Source organism: Thunnus albacares, chromosome 18 (genome assembly GCF_914725855.1).
Source record: "Thunnus albacares chromosome 18, fThuAlb1.1, whole genome shotgun sequence".
Lineage (NCBI taxonomy): Eukaryota > Metazoa > Chordata > Actinopteri > Scombriformes > Scombridae > Thunnus > Thunnus albacares.
The window spans coordinates 16,014,229-16,028,818 of record NC_058123.1 but is presented as its reverse complement, the minus strand read 5'-3'; the positions used below and the strand labels follow the sequence as shown (position 1 = coordinate 16,028,818).

General features: G+C 38.7%; 1 protein-coding gene across 2 annotated transcripts in view; it reads right to left on the bottom strand.

Moving 5' to 3' along the window:
- The window catches only part of ssh1b (slingshot protein phosphatase 1b), a 47,963-nt gene that overhangs the window by 16,448 nt on the left and 16,925 nt on the right, over positions 1–14,590 (bottom strand). The window lies entirely within an intron of this gene.

Sequence of the window (14,590 nt, the reverse complement as noted above, 5' to 3'; positions counted from 1 at the left end):
GCCTCCACTTGCTACATTTTGAGCCATTAACTCAGCTACCAACAGGCAATATACTATGCAAAACAACAGTCAAAAAGCAAAGTGATAAAACCATTTATGCTAAAGTTAACTAGCTGTATACAGACACTCAACACACTTTCTCTTTAAAACTAATCAACGTTAAAACTAGTGAGTTTTGCTGGTTAGTTTGAATGTCATTACCGTCACAGCACTGGGTGCCACATCCACACTTCATTAGCTGACATTGTGGGTTGAATTGTTTATTGTGCTTAGATTAATTTGATGGCGTCAACAGTATGAAAGTGATTGTAGTTAATAGGTTTATATTTTTTATGTTATGAAACTGCTTTGAGTGTGTAAAAATGCTAAGGACCTGAAAAATAAAACTAAAGATTTGTACTGTAATGTAATTTTCTTTTTGTTAAAATGAATTTCATAAAGTTAGTATCAAAAAAAGTATTGTTCAGGAACCAGTACCAAAGTCAAGGTATCGGTACTGGTATTGTAAATTTTTGAACGATACCCAGCCCTACTGATGAGACGTCTTCTACCACCTAATGTAAGACATGCTATTCTATCACTGCTTAAGGAGCAACTTGCAGGTTGAATATTTTACTGGATTTACAGTTTATGTATCATTAAAATTATCCTGTGAAATGTTAATGTTTGATTTTATTAGTTTAACGAAACATAAAGGCAGAAATTAACCACTCATCACATTACCTCGCATAAAGGATTTGCTCTACCAATCCCCGTACACTGTGCGTTACTAGGTATCAATGAGTCTGAGCAGTCGTCAATTAGTGAGTTTGAATTTTTTCACTAGTTATGTTTTGCATCTTATCATTTTTCATCATCATAAATAATGGTGTTTGTGCAGACCGCACAAATTCCAGCCTGTTAGGACCAAAGTCCACTTTCCTAGCAGGACAAAAAGCAGCTAGTTTTCGTGCAGGTGAAGAGACAGACTTCACTGCTGCCTCTGTGATGGAGGAACGGGGTTGTGTGTGGGCTCACTTTAGACAGGAGGGTAATGTTATTTGTAATATGATGAAGTTCAGGATGGGATGTCGAAGCCAGGACTGTGTGAGGCTTGTAGCTTATGTGGTTCCTTTGGTACACACAGCTGCCTCATCAGCTCCGCTTTCAGCAGCAGCGCCACACTGACTGCAGATCATCACAGATACAGCTAATCAAAGACATGAACTTTTTTCTAACTGTTTAATCTTTAACTTCCAAATCAGACAGCATTATGGCTTGAATTGAGAAGTAACATCTAATGTGTGTTTATTGTTGTTAGGCAGCATAACTAACTTGTAAAACCACCAGTGTATGAGGTATAATGCTAACGTTAGTTAGCTAACATTGTTAGCATCCTACTTTGTTAATGCGGTTACTGTTTGACACAGCATGACGTTAGTTATTGATTTATCAAACACAGGATCCTGGTGTACAGTTACATAGCTTGGTGATATTCTGTTTGCTCAGCTAAAACATTTGTAATTTTCATCCTCATTTGGTGTTATGTAGCTTTAACATAAGGTTTTGGGAGATGCTGCAGTAATGAGAGCATTTGTTCTATATCACACAATTAATAATGACTGACCTTCACCATATTCTCCAGCATAATAGTGTACATATGACATTGCACAGTTATGTAAAATAAGAGTTACTCTCAAAAAGGAGAGACACATATTTGCAGCTTTCTCTGTTACTTTGAAACCATCTTCAGAAGCAGGTAGAGGTATCAAGAAATAACGAATAAATACAAAGTGTGCCAGCTGATTGTTCAGAGACATCTGATGATGTCTCAACATCATGTAAACATCTTCAGTTCCTTTGATATCCGACATCTTTTTAAAATATTGTATCCAGAAGGAAAAACACATTTCTTTTATGCCTGGCATGTTGGTAAAAACTGTATCCTGATGTTTGTAGTTTAGTTTAAACATTTCTTTTATGCCTGGCATGTTGTTAAAAACTGTATCCTGATGTTTGTAGTTTAGTTTAAATTGACTTTTTTTAATGTTTTCTTTTCAACATATTGTTCATGTTCTGAAACCAGTCCAGGGAGGCTTTAGATGCAGGCATGAAGGAGAGGGAGTGGAGGACCTGAAGCTGTGGAGGCCAGCCATCATCCACCAGTTAGCAATTTCAGTCAGTCATTTAATCTAAATTATTATTTGGGTCAGTGAATGTATTAAATATTATATCACTGAATGTGATCTAAATATTTTTATCTCCCACAGCACATCAGCCCTGATGGAGTCTCTGAGGAAGGACTACTCCACCTCACCAAAGACTCTATGTGGCAGTAGTGCTGCCCTCTCCTCCACTGCACCGGAGTCGCTTACCAGGTCCTGCCAGCAGAACACAAAACATGAGGCAGTTGGCCTGTAACTTGCACAGCCTTGATGGTTTAACACAGGACGTTAGTGTGAAACTCAGTTTTTTCATTTGACCATATGTTTGAGATACATCCAGATGCATAATTTAAAAACTTCAGTATGTTTATATCTATGTCTTACCTGATTCTTGTCAAAAATAGATATTATAATAGATAGTATATTTCATACCAGTGTACACGTGTATATTTGTATCTACACTATTACATTATTTTATGAAACCCTGTAAGTACATCTGTTGTTAGAGTGTCAGCTTGATATCTATTGCTTAGCCTATATGTTATAAATAGCCTAATATTGTTTTAAAATGGGGCTGGTCCAGACTAAAATATCAAGGGCCAGATTTTTCTTCCTAGTCTGTCCCTGGAGATGAGGGTCTAGAAGCTAAACTAAACAAAATAAAGTATAGTAGCCATCTATCCAAAAGAGTAATAAACAAACATGGACAATTTATGTCTCTTCAGGAGTATGTCTGAAAATTCTGGGGAAAGAAGTTATTTTACAAACAACATCCATTATGACTTTCCACACTTACTGTTACTCATCATAAACATCAAACACAAATTTCAATGCAATTTTGTCCTTCTGTCTGACAATTAATTCTAATTTAAGCTCAGTTTCTGTCAACCTGGGTATGATTACATCTTCTCCTAAATATCTGGTCAATTGTGATTTTACTTGTATAAACAACTGATTAAATCTATGATAAACAACAAAAAGGAAAAGCGCTTTTTGGATCTCAGAAGCAAAAAAAGGGAATGAATTCCCAAAGAAATTAAGGTACACTCCCTCATTGACCTACATCTGTACTCAATCAGTACACACTTTGTCACAGGTAATAAAGAAAGCAGATGGCCTGTTAGTGTTGTTAAAACCTATCTTTAATATTATTAAGACATATAAAATTGCTCACATGGACACTGAAGTATTTTTACTGTAGTCACTTTTAGGTTTTTAAAATACTTTACGTGACTATATAATATGTTGTTGTTATGAGTGTCAACCTGCAGTTGTGATTTTTGCACTTTTATTTGTCAAGTAGAAAGCATTAAGTCTATAAAGTGAAAAGGTTTAAATCAAAACATGTCATTTGATAAGTGAGACAAGTGAAGGTTTGTCACATGACATGATGCTTATGACATCATTAAGTTCCGGGCCCTCTGTGACACTACAAACACAGAACACAGAATGTTCTACTGAAATAAACCCTCCTGTTAAACTCCAGTCACTTACAACGTGAAATCGGACATAGACGCATCTCTCAGAGAGAACAGAGCGCCAACTATCGAAAGTAACTACAATTTACTACAACCGAAACTTTAACTCCAGCCGAAATGGATAAAAGTAACAACTCAAGACAAAAGGTCAGATTTCTTTAGCAGGAGACACTTTTGTGCAAACTTTTTTGGTGGTACACTTTTTTGTATGTTTTCTTTTATTCATTCATCTCTTGACTAAAGCTTCAACAAATACAATTAGTGTAAATAATTTTCTGGAGAGGGGATGAATTTCTAACAAACACACTACACTGGTAGACTCATATTAAGACTTAAATGGCATTTGGTTTCCTTATGTTGCTGTAGTATCCATGAGTTCTAAGGATATTATGTTGTTGGCTGTTGAGGATATTTCACTTCACTATTGGGTGACAATATTTAGGTGAAATATACAAACACCGTTGACATATTGAAACAGTTCCTCAGAATGTGACTGCTTTGGCTAAAATAATGACACAGGGAATTTTGACACATGTATACATTAACTGTTTTGAGTGAGATTTGGCTTTTACAGGCTGTACAGCATAATTTCATATGATGATTACACTCAGTGTTTTGAAAATTTAACAGATAGATAATGGCCTAAATGAGTGAATGAATTGATGGATGTAAATTCATATTTAATGAAAATATTTTATTTGTCTTAATGTTTGTTTTTTAACAATTTAATAATTATGTTTATGAAAAAGTACCCTTATTCAGCCACAGTGCTCTTTTACCACACATTTTTTGGTTCATTCGATTGTGAATAAGTATAAAGATGAAAGACTGGATTGAGATCCAATCACTCAGACCACATTCAGAGGTGGTCTGGGCCGCATGTAACTACATTCTTTTAGTGAGATCTGATCACAAGTGGTCACTCAGGACGCATGTGGAGACGCATATTGATACCGGGTGTAAACAGGGCCTTTGTGTGTGTAACTAAAGGTGGACAGGACAGTATTTTACCTAAAACACTGCATATATATTTGTGTCTTTCAGTCTTATAGAACAGCCCAGCCTCAAAATCCTGCATCCAGCAGAGTCCAGCACGACCTGCGACAGGCCCTTCTGGGCTCCAAGGCTGAAAATGAGCAGCTGGTTTCTGAAAACACTGCTCTGAGAAACCAGATTGCCACCATGGAGCTCATTTGGAAGCATGAAAAGAAAAGTCTGAAGGACGAAATAGACTCTTTGGTCTCCACGTTGTTCATGGCAAGAAATGACATGGACAACCTGGTGAAGATGGTTGAGTCCACCAGAGCCAGTCTAACAAAATCTGAGACTGAGTGCAGGCAGATGGCCAGGAGGGTGACCCAGATCTCCCTCGAAAGAGATGATCTGGTCAGAGCAGTGATGGACAAGGAGAAGGCTCTTGCTGAGAGCATTGTCAACCAGCAAGAGACCGAAATCCAACAGAGAGCATGGTGTGAAAAATACCATGCTCTGCAGAATCATCTCGCACTGGAGCAGGAAGAAAAGAAGGCAAGCTGTGAGAGGATGCAGGAGCTGATGGCTGAAAGAAAGAAAACGGAAGAGCAGTGGCACCGCAAAGAAAGAATTATGGAGCAGGAGATGAGGCTCCTGATTCTAAAAAATATTGAGCTTCAGGTACGCCACATCAGCTGATCATTTTGATTTGAATAATAAGAATAATAAGAATTGGATCGTAACAGTTTGTTTGTCTCTTTTCAGGAGCTCGCCTTGAAGACAGACAGAGAGAAGGTGCAGATGAAAAAGCAAGAGGAGAAAGCCAAGAGGGAAACAGAAAAGAGGCTGAAGAAGGAGAGAAAAGAGAATGAGAAGAGAGAGAAGGAAGAGAAAAAGGAAAATGACAGGAAGGAAAAGGAGAACCTGAAAAGACAAAAGAAAGAAAAGGAGAGGGAAGAGAAGGAGAGGAAGGAGAATGAAAAAAGAGAGAAGGAAGAGAAAGAGGAAAATGACAGGAAGGAGAAGGAGAACCTGAAAAGACAAAAGAAAGAAAAGGTGAAAGAAGAGAAGGAGAGGAAGGAGAATGAAAAAAGAGAGAAGAAAGAGAAAGAGGAAAATGACAGGAAGGAGAAGGAGAACCTGAAAAGACAAAAGAAAGAAAAGGAGAAGGAAGAGAAGGAGAAAGCTAAGAGGGAGAAGAAAGAGAAGAAGAGAGAGGACTAACATCCTTTCTCCCTTCAGCCCTCACCCCCACCTTCTACCCTCTTCCCCCCTTCCTCTCTGTCTCCTACCCTCTTACTCTCTACCTCCTACCCTCTTCCTCTCTGTCTCCTACCCTCTTACTCTCTACCTCCTACCCTCTTACCCCCTTCCTCTCTACCTCCTACCCTCTTACTCTCTACCTCCTACCCTCTTACCCCCTTCCTCTCTGTCTCCTACCTTCTTACCCTCTTACTCTCTACCCCCTACCCTCTTACCCCCTTCCTCTCTGTCTCCTACCTTCTTACCCCCTTCCTCTCTATCTCCTACCCTCTTACTCTCTACCCCCTACCCTCTTACCCCCTTCCTCTCTGTCTCCTACCTTCTTACCCTCTTACTCTCTACCTCCTACCCTCTTACCCCCTTCCTCTCTGTCTCCTACCTTCTTACCCCCTTCCTCTCTATCTCCTACCCTCTTACTCTCTACCCCCTACTCTCTTACCCCCTTCCTCTCTGTCTCCTACCCTCTTACTCTCTATCTCCTACCCTCTTACTCTCTATCCCCTACTCTCTTATCACTTTACCCCATTCTTTCTTACCCCCTTCCTCTCTATCTCCTACCCTCTTACTCTCTACCCCCTACCCTCTTACCCCCTTCCTCTCTATCTCCTACCCTCTTACTCTCTATCCCCTACTCTCTTATCACTTTATCCCATTCTTTCTTACCCCCTTACTCTCTACCCTCTACAATCTTACCCATTTACCCCCTTCCTTTTTACTCCCTATCCTCTTACCCCTTTACCCCCTACCCTCTTACCCCCTACAATCTTACCCATTTACCCCTTCCTTTTTACTCCCTATCCTCTTAACCCTTTACCCCCTTCCCGCTTACCCCCTTGTCCTCTACCCCCCCTAACCCAACTGGTCTGTGTCTTCTGTGTTTGTGAAAACTGTCATAAAATAAATAAACCTGTCACCATGACAACTTGACAGCAGAGTTTCCAGATATTTACCTTGTTTAACTTTCTGTAAGCTGAAGATGACCCTTCACTTTCACCTTAACACAATATAACGTGATCATGGAGCCTGGAGGCTTTACTGCAGCTTTACTGAATGTAGCAGAGAAACACTGCCCTCTACTGATACAGGTTTAGTGCTGCATCCAAGAAGATCCATGTTACATTGAAGAAATATATACTTGAGTCTGATAATGCATGATCGGATATTTCATTTATTTTTAAAATTAATTGCAATTAACTGTTGAGATACATGAACATGAATGATGAAATCTATTTCACTGATCAAGACTCCAACACTAGAAAACACTCAAGCATATTTGTGACTAGGAAGACGATTTTGAACACCACGCTTTGAAGATGCAATACATAATTATACATTTGTTATTCATAGACTTGAATGTCCATGTGGGCAATTGTATGTAGGATGCACAAAAAGGAGATTTAAAAATTAAGGTTGTAAGAACACAAACATGCCATCTGCTAGGTTATCTTATGGCCCTACATTATGTGAGTTCTCATAATTCTTTGGGAATTCACTTGGTTAAATATGTTGGACTCAAGTCTGCCTGACGGTAAATGACAACATTGTCACTGACCGAGGGCTGGATAACGACGTCAGCAATTTTACAGGTTGGAGGTTCAAAGAATATAGTAAAAATATACAAAATAAATGCACATTTTAATCACCAACAGGTTTTTCTATGGAGACAGTGTCAGCCACAGACTCTAGTATTCAACTTCTTCAAGTGTACAATCACTGTTGGTTTTCTTTTCCAGTGGGAGGAAAAATGTTCACAGATGTATCTCAATGAAGCCAAATCTAAATCCTGCAACCTGCCAGCTGTGCTAAACTACAGTGAGGCAGAATATTTGTCACAGACTCACATGTTGTGGCAGAAAGGTAAAGCAGCTGCATTAGGCAAGCTAAAGATATTCAGATAATATTGATTAAAGACAACTGGTTAAATCTTTTTTCTTTTTTTACTTTTCATTGGTTTTTTGAGCTCTGGACTAAACCCTCTCTGTTATGCGAGTGGCATGTGGGCGCAGGTTTTCAACTTTAAAATTCACCAATAGATTACAGAGCACTATATCTTGATGCGTTCATGATTGTGGCTACAGAAAAACATTTTTGTTTGGTTTTGGACATTGTTGGAATAACGTAATTGACAGAGATAGCAGAGAAGAGTGCACTATATGAGTAGGGCTGGGTACTGAACTTCAAAACTTTTATGACACTGAACTGAACTGCTTCGATACTATCAAGTATCAAATACATTTTTGTCATTTGTTACCAAATTTCGATATGTAGCAGGAGTGGAGCTGTCTGGAACATCCAGCTGTAGCTTCTCAACATAAACAGCAATGGCGGAGGCAGCAAAAGCATCTACAGCAGCTAGATCAGTAACAGGAAGTTTGACCAAAACATGTAACCTGCAGATAAGACAAGACGAAGCTGTATTAAAATATTGAAGATGATGATACTGCCCATTGTTGACATCAAAACAGCGGTGGTTTGGTGGCTGGCGAACGGCTAACAACAGCATCTTGTGAGGCTCGGCTAATATTAGCTAATGTTAGCTAGCGTCAGCTGTGGACTCTTGTGTTGTCACGTTCAGCGTTATGGTCACATAAAAACTGCTTGTTCGAGGCCAGCAGCCGAACCACCGCTGTTTTAATGTCAAACGATAGGCAGTATCATTATCTGCGATATTTCAATACAGCTTCGGTTTGTCTTACCTGCAAGTTACATGTTTTGGTCCAACCTCCTATAACTAAGCCTCTGTAGAGGCTGCTGCTGCCTCCACTTGCTACATTTTGAGCCATTAACTCAGCTACCAACAGACAATATACTATGCAAAACAACAGTCAAAAAGCAAAGTGATAAAACCATTTATGCTAAAGTTAACTAGCTGTATACAGACACTCAACACACTTTCTCTTTAAAACTAATCAACGTTAAAACTAGTGAGTTTTGCTGGTTAGTTTGAATGTCATTACCGTCACAGCACTGGGTGCCACATCCACACTTCATTAGCTGACATTATGGGTTGAATTGTTTATTGTGCTAAGATTAATTTGATGGCGTCAACAGTATGAAAGTGATTGTAGTTAATAGGTTTATATTTTTTATGTTATGAAACTGCTTTGAGTGTGTAAAAATGCTAAGGACCTGAAAAATAAAACTAAAGATTTGTACTGTAATGTAATTTTCTTTTTGTTAAAATGAATTTCATAAAGTCAGTATCAAAAAAAAGTATTGTTCAGGAACCAGTACCAAAGTCAAGGTATCGGTACTGGTATTGTAAATTTTTGAACGATACCCAGCCCTACTGATGAGACGTCTTCTACCACCTAATGTAAGACATGCTATTCTATTACTGCTTAAGGAGCAACTTGCAGGTTGAATATTTTACTGGATTTACAGTTTATGTATCATTAAAATTATCCTGTGAAATGTTAATGTTTGATTTTATTACTTTAACGAAACATAAAGGCAGAAATTAACCACTCATCACATTACCTCGCATAAAGGATTTGCTCTACCCATCCCCGTACACTGTGCGTTACTAGGTATCAATGAGTCTGGGCAGTCGTCAATTAGTGAGTTTGGATTTTTTCACTCGTTATGTTTTGCATCTTATCATTTTTCATCATCATAAATAATGGTGTTTGTGCAGACTGCACAAATTCCAGCCTGTCAGGACCAAAGTCCACTTTCCTAGCAGGACAAAAAGCAGCTAGTTTTCGTGCAGGTGAAGAGACAGACTTCACCGCTGCCTCTGTGATGGAGGAACGGGGTTGTGTGTGGGCTCACTTTAGACAGGAGGGTAATGTTATTTGTAATATGATGAAGTTCAGGATGGGATGTCGAAGCCAGGACTGTGTGAGGCTTGTAGCTTATGTGGTTCCTTTGGTACACACAGCTGCTTCATCAGCTCCGCTTTCAGCAGCAGCGCCACACTGACTGCAGATCATCACAGATACAGCTCCACAAAGACATGAACTTTTTTCTAACTGTTTAATCTTTAACTTCCAAATCAGACAGCATTATGGCTTGAATTGAGAAGTAACATCTAATGTGTGTTTATTGTTGTTAGGCAGCATAACTAACCTGTAAAACCGCCAGTTTATGAGGTATAATGCTAACGTTAGTTAGCTAACATTGTTAGCATCCTACTTTGTTAATGCGGTTACTGTTTGACACAGCATGACGTTAGTTATTGACTTATCAAACACAGGATCCTGGTGTACAGTTACATAGCTTGGTGATATTCTGTTTGCTCAGCTAAAACATTTGTAATTTTCATCCTCATTTGGTGTTATGTAGCTTTAACATAAGGTTTTGGGAGATGCTGCAGTAATGAGAGGTGGTGTCTCTGAGGTCCTCTCATATCTAAGTTATCTGCATTTGTTCTATATCATACAATTAATAATGACTGACCTTCACCATATTCTCCAGCATATTAGTGTACATATGACATTGCACAGTTATGTAAAATAAGAGTTACTCTCAAAAAGGAGAGACACATATTTGCAGCTTTCTCTGTTACTTTGAAACCATCTTCAGAAGCAGGTAGAGGTATCAAGAAATAGCGAATAAATACGAAGTGTGCCAGCTGATTGTTCAGAGACATCTGATGATGTCTCAACATCATGTAAACATCTTCAGTTCCTTTGATATCCGACATCTTTTTTAAATATTGTATCCAGAAGGAAAAACACATTTCTTTTATGCCTGGCATGTTGTTAAAAACTGTATCCTGATGTTTGTAGTTTAGTTTAAATTGACTGTTTTTTTTTTATGTTTTCTTTTCAACATATTGTTCATGTTCTGAAACCAGTCCAGGGAGGCTTTAGATGCAGGCATGAAGGAGAGGGAGTGGAGGACCTGAAGCTGTGGTGGCCAGCCATCATCCACCAGTTAGCAATTTCAGTCAGTCATTTAATCTAAATTATTATTTGGGTCAGTGAATGTATTAAATATTATATCACTGAATGTGATCTAAATATTTTTTATCTCCCACAGCTCATCAGCCCTGATGGAGTCTCTGAAGGACTACTCCACCTCACCAAAGACTCTATGTGACAGTAGCGCTGCCCTCTCCTCCACTGCACCAGAGTTGCTTACCAGGTCCTGCCAGCAGATCACAAAACATGAGGCAGTTGGCCTGTAACTTGCACAGCCTTGACGGTTTAACACACAACTTTAGTGTGAAACCCAGTTTTTTGTTTGAGATACATCCAGATGCATAGTTTAAAAACTTCAGTATGTTTATATCTATGTCTTACCTGATTCTTGTCAAAAATAGATATTATAATAGATAGTATATTTCATACCAGTGTACACATGTATATTTGTATCTACACTATTACATTATTTTATGAAACCCTGTGAGTACACCTGTTGTTAGAGTGTCAACTTGATATCTATTGCTTAGCCTATATGTTATAAATAGCCTAATATTGTTTTAAAATGGGGCTGGTCCAGACTAAAATATCAAGATCCAGATTTTTCTTCCTAGTCTGTCCCTGGAGATGAGGGTCTAGAAGCTAAACTAAACAAAATAAAGTATAGTAGCCATCTATCCAAAAGAGTAATAAACAAACATGGACAATTTATGTCTCTTCAGGAGTATGTCTGAAAATTCTGGGGAAAGAAGTTATTTTACAAACAACATCCATTATGACTTTCCACACTTACTGTTACTCATCATAAACATCAAACACAAATTTCAATGCAATTTTGTCCTTCTGTCTGACAATTAATTCTAATTTAAGCTCAGTTTCTGTCAACCTGGGTATGATTACATCTTCTCCTAAATATCTGGTCAATTGTGATTTTACTTGTATAAACAACTGATTAAATCTATGATAAACAACTAAGAGGAAAAGCGCTTTTTGGATCTCAGAAGCAAAAAAAGGGAATGAATTCCCAAAGAAATTAAGGTACACTCCCTCATTGACCTACATCCGTACTCAATCAGTACACACTTTGTCACAGGTAATAAAGAAAGCAGATGGCCTGTTAGTGTTGTTAAAACCTATCTTTAATATTATTAAGACATATAAAATTGCCCACATGGACATTGAAGTATTTTTACTGTAGTCACTTTTAGGTTTTTAAAATACTTTAAGTGACTATATAATATGTTGTTGTTATGAGTGTCAACCTGCAGTTGTGATTTTTGCACTTTTATTTGTCAAGTAGAAAGCATTAATTAAGTCTATAAAGTGAAAAGGTTTAAATCAAAACATGTCATTTGACAAGTGAGACAAGTGAAGGTTTGTCACATGACATGATGCTTATGACATCATTAAGTTCCGGGCCCTCTGTGACACTACAAACACAGAATACAGAATGTTCTGAAATAAACCCTCCTGTTAAACTCCAGTCACTTACAACGTGAAATCGGACATAGACGCATCTCTCAGAGAGAACAGAGCGCCAACTATCGAAAGTAACTACAATTTACTACAACCGAAACTTTAACTCCAGCCGAAATGGATAAAAGTAACAACTCAAGACAAAAGGTCAGATTTCCTAAGCAGGAGACACTTTTGTGCAAACTTTTTTGGTGGTACACTTTTTTGTATGTTTTCTTTTATTTATTCATCTCTTGACTAAAGCTTCAACAAATACAATTAGTGTAAATAATTTTCTGGAGAGGGGATGAATTTCTAACAAACACACCACACTGGTAGACTCATATTAAGACTTAAATGGCATTTGGTTTCCTTATGTTGCTGTAGTATCCATGAGTTCTATGGATATTATGTTGTTGGCTGTTGAGGATATTTCATTTCACTGTAGGGTGACAATATTTAGGTGAAATATACAAACACTGTTGACATATTGAAACAGTTCCTCAGAATGTGACTGCTTTGGCTAAAATAATGACACAGGGAATTTTGACACATGTATACATTAACTGTTTTGAGTGAGATTTGGCTTTTACAGGCTGTACAGCATAATTTCATATGATGATTACACTCAGTGTTTTGAGAATTTAACAGATAGATAATGGCCTAAATGAGTGAATGAATTGATGGATGTAAATTCATATTTAATGAAAATATTTTATTTGTCTTAATGTTTGTTTTTTAACAATTTAATAATTATGTTTATGAAAAAGTACCCTTATGGGTGTGCTCTTTTACCACACATTTTATGGTTCATTCGATTGTGAATAAGTATAAAGATGAAAGACTGGATTGAGATCCAATCACTCAGACCACATTCAGAGGTGGTCTGGGCCGCATGTAACTACATTCTTTTAGTGAGATCTGATCACAAGTGGTCACTCAGGACGCATGTAGAGACGCATATTGATACCGGGTATAAACAGGGCCTTTGTGTGTGTAACTAAAGGTGGACAGGACAGTATTTTACCTAAAACACTGCATATATATTTGTGTCTTTCAGTCTTATAGAACAGCCCAGCCTCAAAATCCTGCATCCAGCAGAGTCCAGCACGACCTGCGACAGGCCCTTCTGGGCTCCAAGGCTGAAAATGAGCAGCTGGTTTCCGAAAACACTGCTCTGAGAAACCAGATTGCCACCATGGAGCTCATTTGGAAGCATGAAAAGAAAAGTCTGAAGGACGAAATAGACTCTTTGGTCTCCACGTTGTTCATGGCAAGAAATGACATGGACAACCTGGTGAAGATGGTTGAGTCCACCAGAGCCAGTCTAACAAAATCTGAGACTGAGTGCAGGCAGATGGCCAGGAGGGTGACCCAGATCTCCCTCGAAAGAGATGATCTGGTCAGAGCAGTGATGGACAAGGAGAAGGCTCTTGCTGAGAGCATTGTCAACCAGCAAGAGACCGAAATCCAACAGAGAGCATGGTGTGAAAAATACCATGCTCTGCAGAATCATCTCGCACTGGAGCAGGAAGAAAAGAAGGCAAGCTGTGAGAGGATGCAGGAGCTGATGGCTGAAAGAAAGAAAACGGAAGAGCAGTGGCACCGCAAAGAAAGAATTATGGAGCAGGAGATGAGGCTCCTGATTCTAAAAAATATTGAGCTTCAGGTACGCCACATCAGCTGATCATTTTGATTTGAATAATAAGAATAATAAGAATTGGATTGTAACAGTTTGTTTGTCTCTTTTCAGGAGCTCGCCTTGAAGACAGACAGAGAGAAGGTGCAGATGAAAAAGCAAGAGGAGAAAGCCAAGAGGGAAACAGAAAAGAGGCTGAAGAAGGAGAGAAAAGAGAATGAGAAGAGAGAGAAGGAAGAGAAAAAGGAAAATGACAGGAAGGAAAAGGAGAACCTGAAAAGACAAAAGAAAGAAAAGGAGAGGGAAGAGAAGGAGAGGAAGGAGAATGAAAAAAGAGAGAAGGAAGAGAAAGAGGAAAATGACAGGAAGGAGAAGGAGAACCTGAAAAGACAAAAGAAAGAAAAGGTGAAAGAAGAGAAGGAGAGGAAGGAGAATGAAAAAAGAGAGAAGAAAGAGAAAGAGGAAAATGACAGGAAGGAGAAGGAGAACCTGAAAAGACAAAAGAAAGAAAAGGAGAAGGAAGAGAAGGAGAAAGCTAAGAGGGAGAAGAAAGAGAAGAAGAGAGAGGACTAACATCCTTTCTCCCTTCAGCCCTCACCCCCACCTTCTACCCTCTTACCCTCTTCCTCTCTGTCTCCTACCCTCTTACTCTCTACCTCCTACCCTCTTATCCCCTTCCTCTCTATCTCCTACCCTCTTACTCTCTACCTCCTACCCTCTTATCCCCTTCCTCTCTATCTCCTACCCTCTTACTCTCTACCTCCTACCCTC